Source organism: Rhinopithecus roxellana, unplaced genomic scaffold, assembly GCF_007565055.1.
Source record: "Rhinopithecus roxellana isolate Shanxi Qingling unplaced genomic scaffold, ASM756505v1 contig2117, whole genome shotgun sequence".
Lineage (NCBI taxonomy): Eukaryota > Metazoa > Chordata > Mammalia > Primates > Cercopithecidae > Rhinopithecus > Rhinopithecus roxellana.
The window spans coordinates 108753-125754 of NW_022141955.1; the positions used below are offsets into that span (position 1 = coordinate 108753).

The 17002-nt window shown below is 38.5% G+C and overlaps 2 pseudogenes; both read right to left on the reverse strand.

Annotated features, from left to right (window-relative positions):
- Nucleotides 1-210: 210 nt before the first annotated feature.
- Nucleotides 211-13911, reverse strand: LOC104677426 (annotated as a pseudogene).
- A 204-nt stretch (nt 13912-14115) lies between these two features.
- On the reverse strand, nt 14116-14486 carry LOC115895743 (annotated as a pseudogene).
- Nucleotides 14487-17002: the final 2516 nt, after the last annotated feature.

Here is a 17002-nt window from a genome sequence, read left to right on the forward strand (position 1 = left end):
CATATTTCAAGTGTTTCTGTTCTAAGCAGTAGGTACAGAAAATAATGACATAGTTGTGTCTAATTCTGTATAGTTCAGCACCCTCCACAGCTGTCAATCCCTGATTTGATCTACTTTTACCAGACTGAACAGATCCTTGAATTTACTTTTGTGTATATCCTTCCTTCTTGCTCACATTGGGAATCAGACTGATGCTGGAAAGATGCATCTTCAGACTCTATTGAGGAACTCCAGATTGGGACACGTTGGCATTGAGTCCATGGTTAGAGAAGATGGATTAAATGGAAACAAAACAGGAAACATGTGCTTGGCATCTAATAGTTGCTGAGGGTCATTCCACTCTTGTAGGTGTGCCCGGATCGTTCGTATAAAGGCCACTCTTACCCGTTCTTCAAATTCATTCAGGGAGGATAAAGGTTTAACATTTTGATAATCTGCTGGGTGCTGAGGGAGGTACACAGGGAGCAGATGGCCTCTACATCCTCCTGGGTTTTCTTCTTTAATTGCAGGTGCTGGGCTGCTTGGATCAGAGGTTCCACAGTCTGAACTACTCCACTCTGGTGAAGGTTTCTTCCCTGAAGCCAGTCCCCAAGCTGACTTATATTGTACCTGAGTTGCACGCCTGTGCTCCAAGAGCAGAGGTCCTTCCACAGGAGCAGGTTGTTAAGAGTCACTGCATTGATCATGTAGAAGAGCTGTTTGAACACCTGCAGGATGATCGCAGGGTCCAAGCCCTGGTCACACAAGACTATGAAAGGCATTCATCTGGCAGATGATAGCTTCCAGGTGGTATGAGTTATCCCACCTGCCATGCTGGAGGAGATCTTCCGGTAGCCAGTGGGCGTCACACCAGATAGACCCTGAATGCTCTCATTTTCCAACATGGCAGAAACTGTCATCGGCTGCAACACACGCTCGGCAATTTTAATGAGCTCCTGGTAGATCTGAATGGAAAGGTCACTCAGCACCTGACGGTGTTCGGTGAGGTCGAAGTTCTTCAGGCAGTGTTTGTTCTGCTCTGCAGTGTTCTGAGTCATGAAGCCCTCATCCCTGCTGTACTACTTCAGACGGTGAAGAAGGCGGCAGGTGTTGGATAACAAGAATGACGTCATCTCGAAGTCATCTTTGTGCTTCTTCAGGACTTTCTTAATGCCATTGATGGTGGAGGTCACCAGGGAGTGCAGCTTGGGATCGTCGTTGGAGTAGTCCGCGTGTCAGATGCACATGTAGAGGATGTAGGCGGGGAGACAGGGCACTGCTCCCTATGGTATCTTGGGCTTTAAGTCTGTCACCAGGTTCCGGATGAGGAGGGCCTCGCCCTCTTTGTGGTACTCCGACATGCCCTGGAAATCCTTCTCTTTCCGCTGGACTGTGATCTGCCTGTTGAGCTCATGGCGCTTCCTCTCACTCTGGGCCAAGGCCTGAGCAACTTCTAGGTCACTGGGCTTTCTTCATGTAAACCTTCAGTTACTTTCAGAGCTTCCTCTCATTCTTTTCCTCTCACTTTATTTTTCACCACAGAACTTCCTATCAATTAGTATGTTGAATATTTTGCTTATTAACTTTATTTTCTTCTCCCTCAATTAGAATATTTGCTCCTTGAGTACAAGGATTTGAGCCTGTTATGTTCACTGCTGAATTTTAGGCTCCTGGAAGATACTCAGCATTCAATAGAGACCACTCAATAAATATATGTCAAATAAATGAGTCTGTAAGTTCATCAATTTATTTGCCCATGTGCATTAACTTTTGCCCATATACATCCAATAACTCTTGTTATTTGAAATCAGCTCTAGTATTTGCTTAATGTAATACTTTCAAAATATATGTGTGTGTACATAAATATATACAGAGATCATAGATCATGTGTCAGATCATATATATGACTGAAATACATAAAAATATATACACACATATATGACTGACATATATAAATATATACACACACATATATGACTGATATATATATATGTACATATGTATACCTTATGTACGTGGAATCAGGCAGTATTCAAACATACTTTCAATTAGTGATGACTATAGTTTAAATAAAAGAAAGTTTAAATCTTCTGATAATTTAAATAAGAGAAAGCAAACATCACTACTACTAGTTTTTGGGGAAAAAGATTACAAATAGGGATATTGTGATAAAAGTGTACAATATTATTTACATTTGTGCACTTAGATCCACGTTCAAACTTTGGCTCACCTATACATGTATAGCACATTTGAATATGTGCTACATTATGCCATTTATAAAGACTGAAAATAACATTTTATAAAACATTATTATTTATTTTGCAACCTCATGAGCTTGGTTTCAAAACTACCTCAATTACATAGCATAATCCTAGTGATGGAGAACAGATCAGTGGCTGCCAAGGGTTAGGGTTGGTTGGAAGATGTGATTAGTGAGGGATAACATGAAAACATGTTGCACTTTCTTTGTGGTGATAGGGCAGTTCTGCATCCAGATTATGGTGATGGATACATAAATCCACACTTCATAGATCTATACACACACATCACACATACATTCACACACACCTGTACATGTAAAATCCTTCGAAATATGAATAGTGTCTGAACCTGAGTTAATGGTATGGAAACAATGTCAATTTCCTGATTTTGCAATGTACTAGGTTAAGGTAGAAATAATCATTGGGGAAAGTTGGCTGAAAATAACACAGTCATTCTTTTTACTATTTTTGTAACTTCATATGAGTTAAATTATTTTAAAATAAAAGGTATTAAACAAATACAAAAATCTGAAAGTTCAAAAGTGAAAGCCCATATGAATTTGGACATATTATTGGATTTCTTTCATAGACCTTGATTTCTTCACCTGTAAAAATGGAATAATAGTATGATTCATATCTCATTATTGTCATGCTTAAATCATACCATTTATTTAAGTGCCTGTATACATATATACACACATACACACACATATATGTCTATATATATGACTGACTTAGGTCTATGACTTAAGATGAGGAAATTGGAATTTTCCAGAACATTTGTGAATTGATTTGTTCTTATGTTTCACCAACTGTCATGGTAAAGGACACCTTAGCCCTAGTACATAGTATGAAAATACATAAATGCTTCTCTTTGCCATAAATTTCTCTTGGTTAAGCTTTATAGAATTTTTTTGTTTATGACACAGAAATATGACCACAAAGCACATGTGTACCACAGTACACATTTCATGTATTTTGTCTCTTTGTATTATGTTTTCTTTCCATTTATGTCTTTTCAAGCTAATAATTCCTAATCTCCTAATACAGTGGGCCTTTCAAGCACTAACTTCTTTAGACAGTCATGTTCTTTTAACTGGAATCCACGGATAAAGTTATCAAAGCATGGGAAAGGATGAAGAACCTTGACTCCTTCCCCTCTCCATCCCCCATTGAATTCAATTCGGCCCAAACTTGTATTTGTTTTGTTCTTCTGGAAAAGAAACTATAGTCATTACCTTCAATAACTATACAATCTAGTTAGGGAGATAGGACTTCAGAGTAGGATTTCTTAGTTTTGATTTTGATTATCTTACCTTCAGATATTTGGAAAGACCCAAATGCTGTATGCTTGTGGACTGCAAGCAGTATGAGTGGAAAACAAAACTAATAAATGTTACTTATGACTTTATTATATTGTTAGGATTGCCAATAGTTAACACTTACTGAAGGAAGATTTAAATTGAATATTTCTAAGTGGGAAAGTTTTAAAAAGCAGGTGAGTCAATAAAGTTTAGGACCCAGAATCTACTGAGATAAAAATTCAATGAGAATTAGTTCTCTATTGGTGTTGTAGCAATTCTTGAGGTTATCTTTGAGGACTCACATGAGAGCTAAACAATAAAAAAGGGCTGAGACCATTTCAAGGGATGGAGAACACCTTCCTTTCTTGTTCAGATGATGCTCTGAGACATTACCATTTATTTTGACTGCCTCTTTTTAAGCAAACTTCCACTTAGGAATGTTAAAATCACCTATAAACCAATAGTCACAAAATAAGTGGGGAACTCAGTGTCTAAGCATTATTGTTCTGCCAGACACAGTACTGGGCACTTACATAAATGCTATGATTTAAGCATGACAATAATGAGATAGGAATTGTACTATCATTCCATTTTTACAGGTGAAAGAAATTGAGGTCTATAAAATAAATCAAATAATATGTTCAAATTCATAGGGGTTTTGATTTTAGAACTTTTATATTTTTTGTTTAATACCTATTATTTTTAAATAATTCAACTCAACTCAGAAGAAGTTAAAAAATACTAAAAAGAATGACCGTGTTATTTTCAGCCAGCTTTTTCCCAATGATTATATCTAACTTAACCTAGTACGTTGCCAAAATCAAGAAATTGACAGTGTTTCTATACCATTAACTCAGGTTCAGACCCTATTCATATTTCGAAGGATTTTACATGTACTCTTGTGTAGGTGTGTGTGAGTGCATGTGTGATGTGTGTATAGATCTATGAAGTGTGGATTTGTGTAACCATTACCGTAATCTGGATGCAGAACAGCTCTATCACCACAAAGAAAGTGTAACATGTTTTCAGGTTATCCTTCACTAATCACATCTTCCAACCAACCCTAACCCTTGGCAGCCACTGATCTGTTCTCCATCACTAGGATTATGCTATGTAATTCAGGTATTTTTGAAGCCAAAGCTCATGAGGTTGTGAAATAAATAATAATGTTTTATAAAATGTTATTTTCAGTCTTTATAAATGGCATAATGTAGCACATATTCAAATGTGCTATACATGTGTAGGTGGCAAAGTCTGAACATGGATCTAAGTGCCTGGATGTAAAAAATATTGTACGCTTTTATCACAACATCCCCATTTGTAATCTTTTCCCCCAAAAGCTAGTAGTAGTGATGTTTGCTTTCTCTTATGTAAACTATCAGAATTATAGTCATTACTAATTGAAAGTATGTTTGAATAATGCCTGATTTCACTTACATAAGGTATCTAAAATAGTTAAACTCCTAGAAACAGAGTAGAATACTGGTTACCAGGGACTGTAAGGAGGGGAAATGGGTGGGTATAAAATTCAGTTATAACAGATGAATAAGTTCTAGAGGTATGCTGTCAACAGAGCACCTATAGTTAACAAGATTGTATTGTGCAGTTAAAAATGTATTAAGAGGATATGTACTCATGTTAAACGTACCTACTTCATTAACAGAAAAAAATATGGAACATTTTATGCATAAAAATTACGTATGTGTCTGAATTTCACATTTCGTTTCACAAATTGAAGTGGTGCTAAAAAGGTATTTTTATATTGAAAAACATCTAGCTGAAGGAGAAGTTACAAATGAGGGATCATTCATAAATAAAATATAATCCTAGGGACTGCTGTTTTTCTATTTTGAATACCCTCCACAATTAGTCTTACTAATTATGTTGACTCAATGCAAAATAATGATTTCTTAAGAGACAATATAGAGAGTAGAGAATAAGTCCATTCTTGAGAAAATTTGTAGTTAGTCAAAGTAATTTTTTCATCCTCTTTTCTTATTTAAACCTCAAGTACTCTCTGCCACTCTGTGCTCTTCTTCACTGGTGTAAAATATACCAGCTATCCAGAGAGTCAGGGCTTTCTCTAACCACTCCTCCCTAGAGATGTCAACAGACTCAGCTAGACTGTCTAGTTGCCTGTCTTCATATCAAATTCACAAGACCTGTGGACCATTCTCTTAGGCCCTTGCAGGGCAGTGCATAATATATTCCATGCTAATTATCTAATGAAGTTCACTAAGTTAATATTTTATTATACCATATAAAATATTCTTAGGTCTAACAGTACAAAAATTTCCAATTATAGGGCGGGCACGGTGGCTAGCGCCTGTAATCCCAGCACTTTGGGAGGACGAGGCAGGCAGATCACAAGATCAGGAGATCTAGGCCATCCTGGCTTACACTGTGAAACCCCGTCTCAACTAAATATACAAAAAATTAGCCAGGAATGGTGGCAGGCGCCTGTAGTCCCAGCTACTCGGGAGGCTGAGGCAGGAAAATGGCATGAACCCAGGAGGCGGAGCTTGCAGTGCGCCCAGATCAGGCCACTGCACTCCCACTTGGGTGACAGAGTGAGACTCCGTCTCAAAAAAAAAAAAAAAAGAAAGAAAGAAAATTCAATTAAGTCACTCCTTTGAATTACATCTAAAGGCTAATTTAAAGAGGGTATCACAGAAATAGAAATGATAGCGACAGAAAATGGTCGCAATCTTCACTGCACTGTTGCTGAGACCACCTTGCCACTCATGATTATAGAATGCCTTTCAGGTAACATAAAAAGAGCCAGTGTTAAAGTGGAACCTTACTATACCCATGTGTGACAGGCAGGACCTCTATTATTATTCAAAGCTTACAGATGAAGCAGTTAGATTCGGTCCCAGGTCACTGGTTTATTAAATGACAGGCTAAGACAGAACCAAGTTTCATTCTCAAATAAGACCATAAAGAAGAGAATTGATCCAAATGAATTATAAAAGTTTCTTACAGCCCCAGTAACAATAATTGATAAGCTAATGATTTCTTTAATAAAAATCTGATAGGACAAGTAGAATGTGACAGAATCAACATGATATTAATCAGATTTGGGTGGTAGTTGGTAGCTAAGTTTTGGATACGCCTGGACATAAAGGTGACAATATTTATGACTATAAAGATGACCATTCCACAGTTTCAGAATTTCTACAGAGAAAGAGATGAAGGAACTTTCTGAAGTGATTGAAACTGTGTGAAGATGAATTATTTGGTTGATAAACTGCTATCATTCTAAATTGACTTCACTTTCTGAAAAAAAAGTGCATAAGGATGAAATATGTACTGAATGAAAATTATCTTTTGTTTTTCCATTTTTTACCTAATAAAAAAATCAGAAAAACAGATTAAACAAAAACAAAAAGAAATAAAAGATGACAATAATAGACAATGGAGACTACTAGAGGCAGTAGGGAGGGCAGCCAGGGTTGAAAAACTACAGGGTACTAAGCTTCATACCTGCGTGATGAGATCCATCATACCCCAAATCTCAGCATGGCACAAAATACCCAGTAAACAAACCTGCCTGCATACCCCCTGTATCTAAAATACAATTTGAACATTAAAAAAAACCTAAAAAGTAAATAAAGCATATCACTACTATTTGAGTAGGACATTATTTTAATTTGTTTGGGCTGCCATAACATATTTCCATAGACTAGAGAGTTTAAATAAAAGAAATAGACCTTTTCACAAGTCTAGAGGCTAGATGTGTCCAAGATCAAGGTGCTGTCAAGGTTAGTGTCTTCTCCAGCCTCTCTCCTTGGCTTGTAGAGGGCTATCCTTTCCATGCATCTTCACTTCATCTTCCCTCTGTACCGGTTTGTGTTCAAATTTCCATTTTAGCTTAATTACCTCTTTAAAGACCATGTCTCCAAATACTGCCACTGTATTTTAGGTACTGGGAGTTAGGAACTCAGCATATGAATTTTGAGTGAACACATGAGGCAAGGGTGGAAAAATTTTTCTAATTGGACTAGAATACAAGTTATGAGATTCAGTAAACTTTATATAATTTTATAATAAAAGTTATATAAAGAAAGGAATCATGCTGCTCATCAATGTTTTTTCATGAAATCCTCCAAACAACATTTTAGATTTCCTGCTATTTTCCCCCATCTTAACTATAATCCATGCATTATGTCCCCCAGCTCGATATTCAAAAGATAGAATTCAATGTAGATGTGTCTGGTTCCAAAGATCACATTCTGTGCTCCGTAGCATGCTTCCTGGAAGTTGACTTTTATCCTCTTAGAGTTATTAAATAGTAAGTGAATAGACATTTGTTAATTAGGAAGCCTTTGATCACAGAGTGATTATACATGTTTTCCTGAAGATTATAATGTATATTTACTTTGCTTTTATATAGAATACATATCAGTAGTAACTAGGCTTGAATTGAGGCTCTTTGTACAACAGTTCTTTATTTAGTCTCTATTGTTTATCGGGTTTTATATTAAATACTGTGAGGAATCAGAAGTGACTGTCTTTGCTTTGAGGGAATTTCCCATGATGTTGAGAAGAAAGGTAATACGTACACACAAATATGGTATTTGCCATGAACCAAATGTGTTAGCTGACAAATCGTGCTAGAGGAGTTCAAATGATGAAAACAGACAATCACCCCAGGCTCAGAAAAAGTAAAAATGGATGAAGCTTCACTTCCAAGAATCTACAAATCCAATTTAAAAAAAAGACAAAGCCTAATAATATGTTACAAAAGTAGACTTCTTTTATTCTAGGTAGGCAAGGGTCTTCTTTTGCGAAGCCCTGTGTGAATCTTAGTCTTACAGTTTTAGGCTTCCAAAGATTGCTATTATATCAAAACACAGAGAGCATCCTGTGTTTTTCCTTCCTAGCAGTCTTCACATTTTCATTTTGTTTGTTTATTTTTTTAACAGCAGCATCAGTTGGTAATTGGCAAGCATCAGGAAAGCAGGCATGGCTTATATCTGTTTTCATTCCATTTTCACTCCTTCAGCACATAGAAAATATTGTGAGAAAGAAGTCAGTAGATTAGGTTCAAAGACATAAAATGTGGCAGGAATAGCAATCAGGTAAGACATTTGTGTAAAATGAGATGATTGCAGGGTAGTTTTAAAAGTCATTTCCCTGATGAGAACTATGGACTGTTGTGCACACTATTTCATAAACTTTGTATTTGTTAAAGGTCTTAACCAAAAATTATAAAAGATTTTTCATATTAATAAATAAACATCAATAACATCATATTAATGGCTCTATAAAGACCTTATTGTGTGATTGTATCATAATTCAACAAGTGCCCTATTGTTGAACACTTAGACTCTTTCTGATTATTTCCCTTTACAAAAAATGCTATAGTATGCATTTTTGTATGTACTTTTAAAATATAAAATTGGTAGAGCAAGAGATGTGAATAAATGTAAGGTCTTTGATAAATACTGTCAGAATTCTCTCCATAGAGGATATGATAAAGCATCTTTTCATTTGAAGGAACAAGAATAACTGCTATATACTTCTGAGACTTCCAGTACTTTTTTGGTTTTAAGTTTTGTTGTTGTTTATTTGGTTATTTGGAGGTTTTCTGTTTTGTTTTATAAGTAGATTTCAGTATTACTTAGTGATCAGTCATGGTGGATATTTGAAGAATAATTTCTCTCTCTCGGATTATTCCTCTAACACTACAAGCAAGTATCACTGTGTTCTTTCTCTAAAGGAAAATATAAAGCATAGACAAATTAAATGCTGCTCAGATTCTAAAACTTTGAAAATACAACAATGGAGAAACCAAATAGAAAGTTTGTAGCTACTCAATGACTTGAGCATTGAGTGAATCCTAGCACGCCTATTTTTGCATAGAATGAAAAAAGACACAGCAGGTTCCTTTGGAACAACAAAGTAAGAAAATTGCCTACAGCTTTAACCGCCTTCAAAGAAATTTTTGGCAGAATGCAAAAGTATGCATAATTGAGAAAAGTACCCTAATCTGTAGAATAAAATAGGTATAAAAAGAGGCTAAACAAAAATGCTGCTGCCTGTTCTTTTCACAACCATTTTCCACCTGTCCCTGACTGCTGTGTTTAGGGAATCCAAGTTTAGAGCTGAAAAAAATAGGAGGTTGGAGAGTTTAGGACGAAGGCAGTGTAGGGCTGTGTAAATTGCAGAGAACTTGGAGTCAGGAGACTTGAGCAGCATGCAATTGTGGGTGGGCTATGAAATCGGGGAGCCTGGCTTTAAATCCCAACTCAGACGTGTACTAATCCTATGATCCCAGGCAAATCATATCCACTCTTTGGCTCAGTTCTACATTTTTAAATAGAGATAAAAATAGTGCCTTATGGCCAGAAAAAAGAAGCACAAGTCAAAAGTAGGCGGTGTCCTGTGCTTTTTCTAAGGAGGGTTTTGGGAACTTAAATGTTTAAAGGAGAAAGAGCAAGCAGGCAGGAAATTAAAACTGGGGAGGAAAAGAAAGAGAGACTAGGCAAGGAAGCTAATCGCTACATTCTTGCGAGGCTCTGATTAGTTCTCACGGAATCTGTATGTTACATGTGGCAAAAAAGAAAAGGAGGAAGGAGTCAGTTGTGCATTCATCCTCACTCTCAATAAATCTACATTTTACATAAGTTAAAGTAAGCATGTGAAATTACAGCTATCTGTTTGGGAATGAAAGGATGGCAGTTTTTGCATGACTCAGGTTCCAAGCTTAATTTTCCTTTGTCATAGTGAGTTTGGGGTCCCAAGATTTTATATTCGTATCACACTTTCTCCTAATATAAAGCTTCCTCATAGATGCCTTCTGTTTTCAAACATTAACAGCCCTCGTGGTTTTCTCTCCTTTTAAGTACAGAAAAACATAATACTGTATAATAATCTTATCTGTCTTAAATTCAAGACTGCCTAGGATTCACTTAAAATTTTAAAAAGACTCCACATTTCTGGCTTTTAGCTGGATTGTGATTTCAAACACAAATCAGAGCTTTTTAACATTGAGTTTGAGTTTCACAGACCCAGTAAACTGAAAATATAGACTTTTTCTTAGAACAGTGTTATGACAGTCAAAAGAATCGTGGCCAAATTTAATTGCCAGTTGTAAACATCATTGCAGTTTTTGACTGAACTATCAGACACTTTCCAATACCTATCACAGCGTATACTCTAAGTAAATATTATGGGTCCAGGCACACTGGCCCAGGCCTATAATCCCAATGCTTCGAAAGGCCAAAGGAGGAGGATTGCTTCAAGCCAAGAGTTTGAGACATGCCTGGCCAACATACCACAACCCCATCTCTAAAAAAATGTTTTTTTTTAAATTAGTCAAGCATGGTGGCAGGTGCCTGTAGATCTAGCTACTTGGGAGGCTGAGATGGGAAGATCACTTGAGCCCAGGAGTAAGGTTACAGTGAACTACGTTCACACCACTGCACTCCAGCCTGGGTGACAGAGTGAGACTCTGATTCTACAAATAAAAAATAAATTAAAAACACATAAATACATAAATAAGTATTATGGAATCAGCAAATAAATAAATTGAACAAATGATTGAGTAAAATTACTTAGTAATGAGGCCTTTCTTGTCTATCGTTACACAAAATAAATCCCCAGGCCCCCACATCCCCCTTACTATTCATATTTTCCTCCATACCGTTCATAGTCATGTTATACTACATAAGTATTTGTTTATGGTCTTTCTCTTGCTGCTAGAATGTAAGCTCCATGATAGGAGAGACGTTGTTGGTGTTTTCCTTTGTATTTTTTTCACTGCTTAATTCCCAGTGCATACAGTAAAAGCACACAATAAATATTTACTGTATGGATATTTAAGCAAGTCACTTCCCTAGATTTCTTCAAATTATTTATGTCACTTTGAAGGTAAAATCTCTCTTCTATACATCATTTTTCCTTCAATCTCCACTTTTAATATCTCTCAGCGGCAAACTTAACAAGTCTGCTCTTTGTCCAGGTCAACAATGAGAATTTTTAAGCACTTCATTCAATAAGTACTGAGTGCTCCTCTATAATGGACACTCTACTATACATTTCTGCCTTACTTGTGGAACGTATTCAATGTAATACACCACACACGTAGACTTCCAGATCCTTGTGTCAAACTTACTTTCCTTGGCTTTGTGGGAGAACACATACTCTTATGAAGCTCAGTTTAAGGCAAATATTTCTTGAAAATACAAAACTGATAAATATATGTATGCAGGGTTCCTTCTTATACGTCTTTTGTAAACAATGAGGTTGTATTTCTCCTTTAGTGTTTAATGTGTTTCATCAGATAATGCCCTACAAGTTTTATCAAAGTTTTCTGTCCATGTTTTGAGGTTGTATGAGAGTGAAAAAACTGCAGTCTACTGCTTCAGTAATAAAACTAGGACAAAGGCCATTTAAACTTAAATATGTGAAACACTTGGTTTTATTAATTTCAAGCATTTTAAATGTCTAAATTTGGACTGGAGCAAAGACATTTCATAGAAAATCAGAAATATTTGTACTTTTTAATCTTGATAACTTTTAATAGTTTACAGCCACAGTGGCAGCTTTTACATGTATACATGCGTTTAAATATAGTTTCATACCGTAAATAGCCATGTGGCAGAATACCTGCCTCTAGGCAAAAAAAAAAACAAAAAAAACAAAACAAAACAAAAAAACTTTGCCATTACATAAACACCTTTAGATGATACTGAAAATAGTTGTGAGGTAATTTTTATCTAAAGTGACTGTAGCCTATATTAAGACATATTCACTGTAACAATTCAAGTTTTAAAGGCCTTGTTTTATAACTCTAAAATGTGCCTTTTCTAAAAAGCACATCTTTACATTTATTGCTATTGTACATTTATTTGGCAGGAAACAGGGATGTTTGATGTCTTGCAATGATAAAATTATCCTATTCAATAGAATATTATCTCACATTCTGTATGACTTTTAAACCTTCTATAAGACAATTACATAAGTGAAAAACCAATTTGTAGATATCTGAGTGAGTACAACCATTTAATAAATGTGAATAAAAACATTTCAGAACATTTTAATATACACTGCATTTTCTGATAGTAATATTTTAGGTTAAAATAAGATTATACTTTAAAAAGTTTACCATTTTGAAAAAAATCATATCACTGTTTGCAATGCCATTTTCATACTTGAGATGCTAGTCCAACATATTGCTTATCCATTTGCTTTTGCTTGATTTTATTGTTATTAGATACATGATAACGCTAAAATACACACACACACACACACACACAATACTTAGGGTTTTTTTTTAATTAAAAGCCCAAAGAAAAGTGGTGACAATGTTCAGTTGAAATTTTGAAATTGGGTTTTATAATTCTGCCCACATAGCAAAAGTTGAAATGGTCGATGAAGACGTAGTTTTTGAAAGAATGAAGCAAGTAGTAAAATCAACAAAACCAAGTGAAAATTATACAAGGAAACACAATAATAAGTTAACAAAGGAATTATGTATAATACACTTTTTCTTCGTGTTGACAAGACATGATTTAATCCTTTTTAATATTTTCCCATCTCATAAATAAATAAGCTTGTTGTTAATACTTTGTCTAACTCTAATTTTTATTCTGTTACCAATGTCAGTAATACTTTATTTTTCATTATTTCTCTTATAAAGTGACTCTGAACTTCCTAGTTTGTTTAAACTATCACAAGGTCAGAAAACCAAACACAGCATGTTCTTACTCATAGGTGGGAATTAAACAATGAGAACACTTGGACACAGGGCAGGGAACATGACACACTGTGGCCTGTCATGAGGTGGGGGGCGGGGGGAGAGATAGCCGTGGGAGAAATACTTAATGTAAATGATGAGTTAATGGGTGTAGCAAACCAACAGGGCACGTGTAAACATATGTAACAAACCTGCACGTTGTGCACATGTACCCTAGAACTTAAAGTATAATGAAAATAAATACATAAATAAAATAAAATAAAAATATAAATGCAAACATATTAATCATAAGTAAATGAAATATCTGATGATCTCATTATGTCTGGTAGTAATGTCATCTCTGAGTACTTAAATATTCATCGATATATTCCTTTGCTAAATTTCCTTTTATTTATCTTTTATATTAAACTTTTTTTAGAGAGCACAACTCCAAATCATCTTTTATTAATATAGAAAGGTCATATTTAGCAAAAGACACAAGGTAGGGAAGTGTCAGGTCTGAGGCCTGAGCCCTGTGCTGAGGGAGAAGGAGGCTCGGGGCACGTGGGAGAAGTGCTGGGAAGGGCTGAGTGGTGGGGGCCGCAGAAAGTTCCAGTGGGCAACACTGTCGGCAGGTCATGGGTGGGACTCACGGGGACCTTGCTGCTAACTCTTGTCGCATTGGCGGAGTGGGGTGGGGGGAAGGGAGGATCCTTAGTGCTGCCACCTGGAGTGAGAGCCGCCCCTTGGCTCCTGAGAACACCATCAAGGGACACAGGACAGGAAGCCCAGGATGGTTAGTGCAACTAGGGATGAGGGCCAGGGAGAAGCAGGTGCTCTGGAGTGGCCGGGAAAAGTCCAGACACAGAGGCTTAGGAGCTTCCTGTTAAGTGCGTGGGTACCGCCCTGTCTCTGCCAGGCACTCTGACTAGGGATGGATGATCCCTCTCTTCAGGTGCTCCGTGGTGCTCGAGCTGCCAGCATAGGTGGTCCGGATCCCTTTGCCCATCTCTCCTGTGACGACAGCAGTTCCGGGTGGGTGCTCTGGGAGCCCTGGGCGCCAGGTGGTTTCATGGCCTGCACACAGCCGATGGAAGGCGGTCCAAAGTCGTTAAACAGCTGTCTGAAAGGGGCAGCGGCTCCTGGCACTGAGCCCGACAGCGACGGGACGCTTCCTGTAGGGACCGGGGTGCCCGGCCCAGGGGTGCTGGAGCCGGGGGTGCTGCTGGGGGCAGGCGTGATGGGTTTGTAGGACATCCTCAACTCCTGGCGCTGGGGACGCCAGCAGGCCGCTCCTCGGGGGTTGGCTGCCTGGCCCCTCAGCCGAGATCTGATTTGCAAGCTGGCTGCACGCCCCCTACTAAATCTATGTTGAACTTTTTAACTGCAATTTTTATTCATCTAAATACAGTTCAGATATTCTCGATGAAGATTTCACATTTGAGTTAGTTGAGACGTACTAAAATGTAAAATACACAATGGATTTCAAAGATTTCATATGAAAAAAATGCAAACTATCGCTAGTAATTTTTATATTGATTACATGTTGACACAGTATTTTGGATATATTGAGTTAAAATATGCAATTTAAAAAAAATCTATGCCACATATTTGTTCAAAAATTTAAATAAACTATGAAATTACTTCTTGGGATAGAAAAGGGGACATTATTAAATGTTTACCTAAATTTTTTTCAAAAACGTATCTTTAACAAAAACACATTTTCAAACCAAACAAAAGTATTTTAATTTTGAATAGGTAAAATAAACCTATTCCTGCTGAAATTCAATCCTGGTATGATTTCTTTTTTATGCATTTGAGGACTCTGTTTATAACCCAGATGAAACATAAAGCTTATGAAACTCCTCTGAGAATGTCGAACACAAATTACCTGTATAGATATCAGGGTGCAGATGATGCTGAGGCCGGGCTGGCTGAAGAAGAGCAGGATGAAGATGCTGTACTGGCACAGGGGCTGGCCCCAGGTTACCCGCCCTTCATGTACGTGGCGATGGTCACCTGCCTCACCAGCAAAGTGAACAACAGGTCGGTGGCGGCCAGCCGCATACCAGTGTGTAGAAGGCAGTCTCCTTCTGCTCCTTGCGCGACTTGCACAGCAGCACGATGGCCACCAGGCTGTCTGCCACCCCGAGAATGGACCGTCCCAGGCTGTCCAGCAGATTGGGCTCCAGGTGAGGGACACATTGACCTGGGAAGGGGTTAACATGATGGTGGCTGGTGGTGTGCAGCCCTGGAGTGTGAAACTGAGTCTGGGGTGAGAGAAGAGAGACAAAGCCGCCATGAGTGAAATGACCACCTGCAGGGCGTCAGACCCGCGCCCAGGAAACGGGATGCTAACATGACAAGGGAGGACCTCAGTCCCACTCTCTGGATTGCAACCACTTACCAACTGCAGCCACCCAAATCTCCAGGCTCCCTCTGCTCCTGCCAGCGGCACACCATTGCTGATCTTAGTATTTATAAACTGAGCCTCCCATTCCTCTTCCTCCCCCATCTCCCCCCACCACCCCCGCTCCCCCCCCACCCCCCATCTCACTACTCTGACAAGAGCCATCTTCAGGGAAAGGTAACTCCCTAGTATTATTCCTGGCAGATTCTGAGTTAATAAAATGCTCACGGAAACCCTTGAAGACAATTTGGAGAGTGTTCTCTTTCCTTCCTGGCTCCGCTGACAGCGCCCCATCTCCACGCCTTCTACCCAATGGCCCAAATCCCACGTCACGTGTAGCGGCCCCAGTGGTGGCCTCTCCACGACCCCCCACGGTCAGCCCTCAGCTGTCCTGGACCAGCCTCCAGCCTGCCTTAACCTCGTCCTGCTCAGCCTGGAAAGTGCCAGGGCTTTGGCTTCTGAGAGCCAGGTGGCTGCCGATTTAGGGATCTGAGGTCAGAGTGGCCAGTTTTCAAAAATGTGGGAAACAAGAGGGCCAGTGGGATGGATCTGGAAAGAACAGTGCTGGGTTACTCGTTCCATTTTTTCCTTCCTTCAAACATGAGTCCCAGCTTTGCTGTGCCCGCCGGTGTAGGCCGCGGGAGGACAGCGTCCAGGTGTGTGCCGCACGTGCAGGTGGCACGGAGCCTGGGTCTCCGCTCTGACTGCCGTCTGTCCCAGCCGCTAGCAGCATCCGCAGCTACTGATGTTGGCAGCTGCAGCTCACTGGCATTTATAAAGTATTCCACCCTTGGCTGGGTGTGGAGGCTCACGCCTGTAATCCCACCACCTTGGGAGGCCAAGGCGGGTGGATCACCTGAGGTCAGGAGTTGGAGACCAGCCTGGCCAATATGGCAAAACCCTGCCTCTACTAAAAATACTAGAATTAGCCGGGTGTGGTGGTGGGTGCCTGTAATCCTAGCTACTTGGGAGGTTGAGGCAGGAGAATCGCTTGAACCCAGGAGACGAAGGTTACAGTGAGCTGAGATCAGGCCATTGCATTCCACCCTAGGCAAAACGAGCAAGACGCTGCCTCAAACAAAACTAAACAAAACTAAACAAAACAAAATCCTGCTCCTCCACCCCCTAGCATCAGAATACAGCAGAACATTTGGGTACCCAGAGAACATAAACCAAGCTGGTCTGTATCCTGGATTTTAACAAACATTAGAGTTTTAAAAGAACTGAAATCATGTAGAATGTATCCTCCAGCCAAAATGGCATCCAATTAAAAATTAAAAAGTAAGATAATAGCAAAATCTTAAATACTTGAAAGATAAACAGCACACATTTTAGTTTTCTTGGTTTTTTCCTTTTTACATTT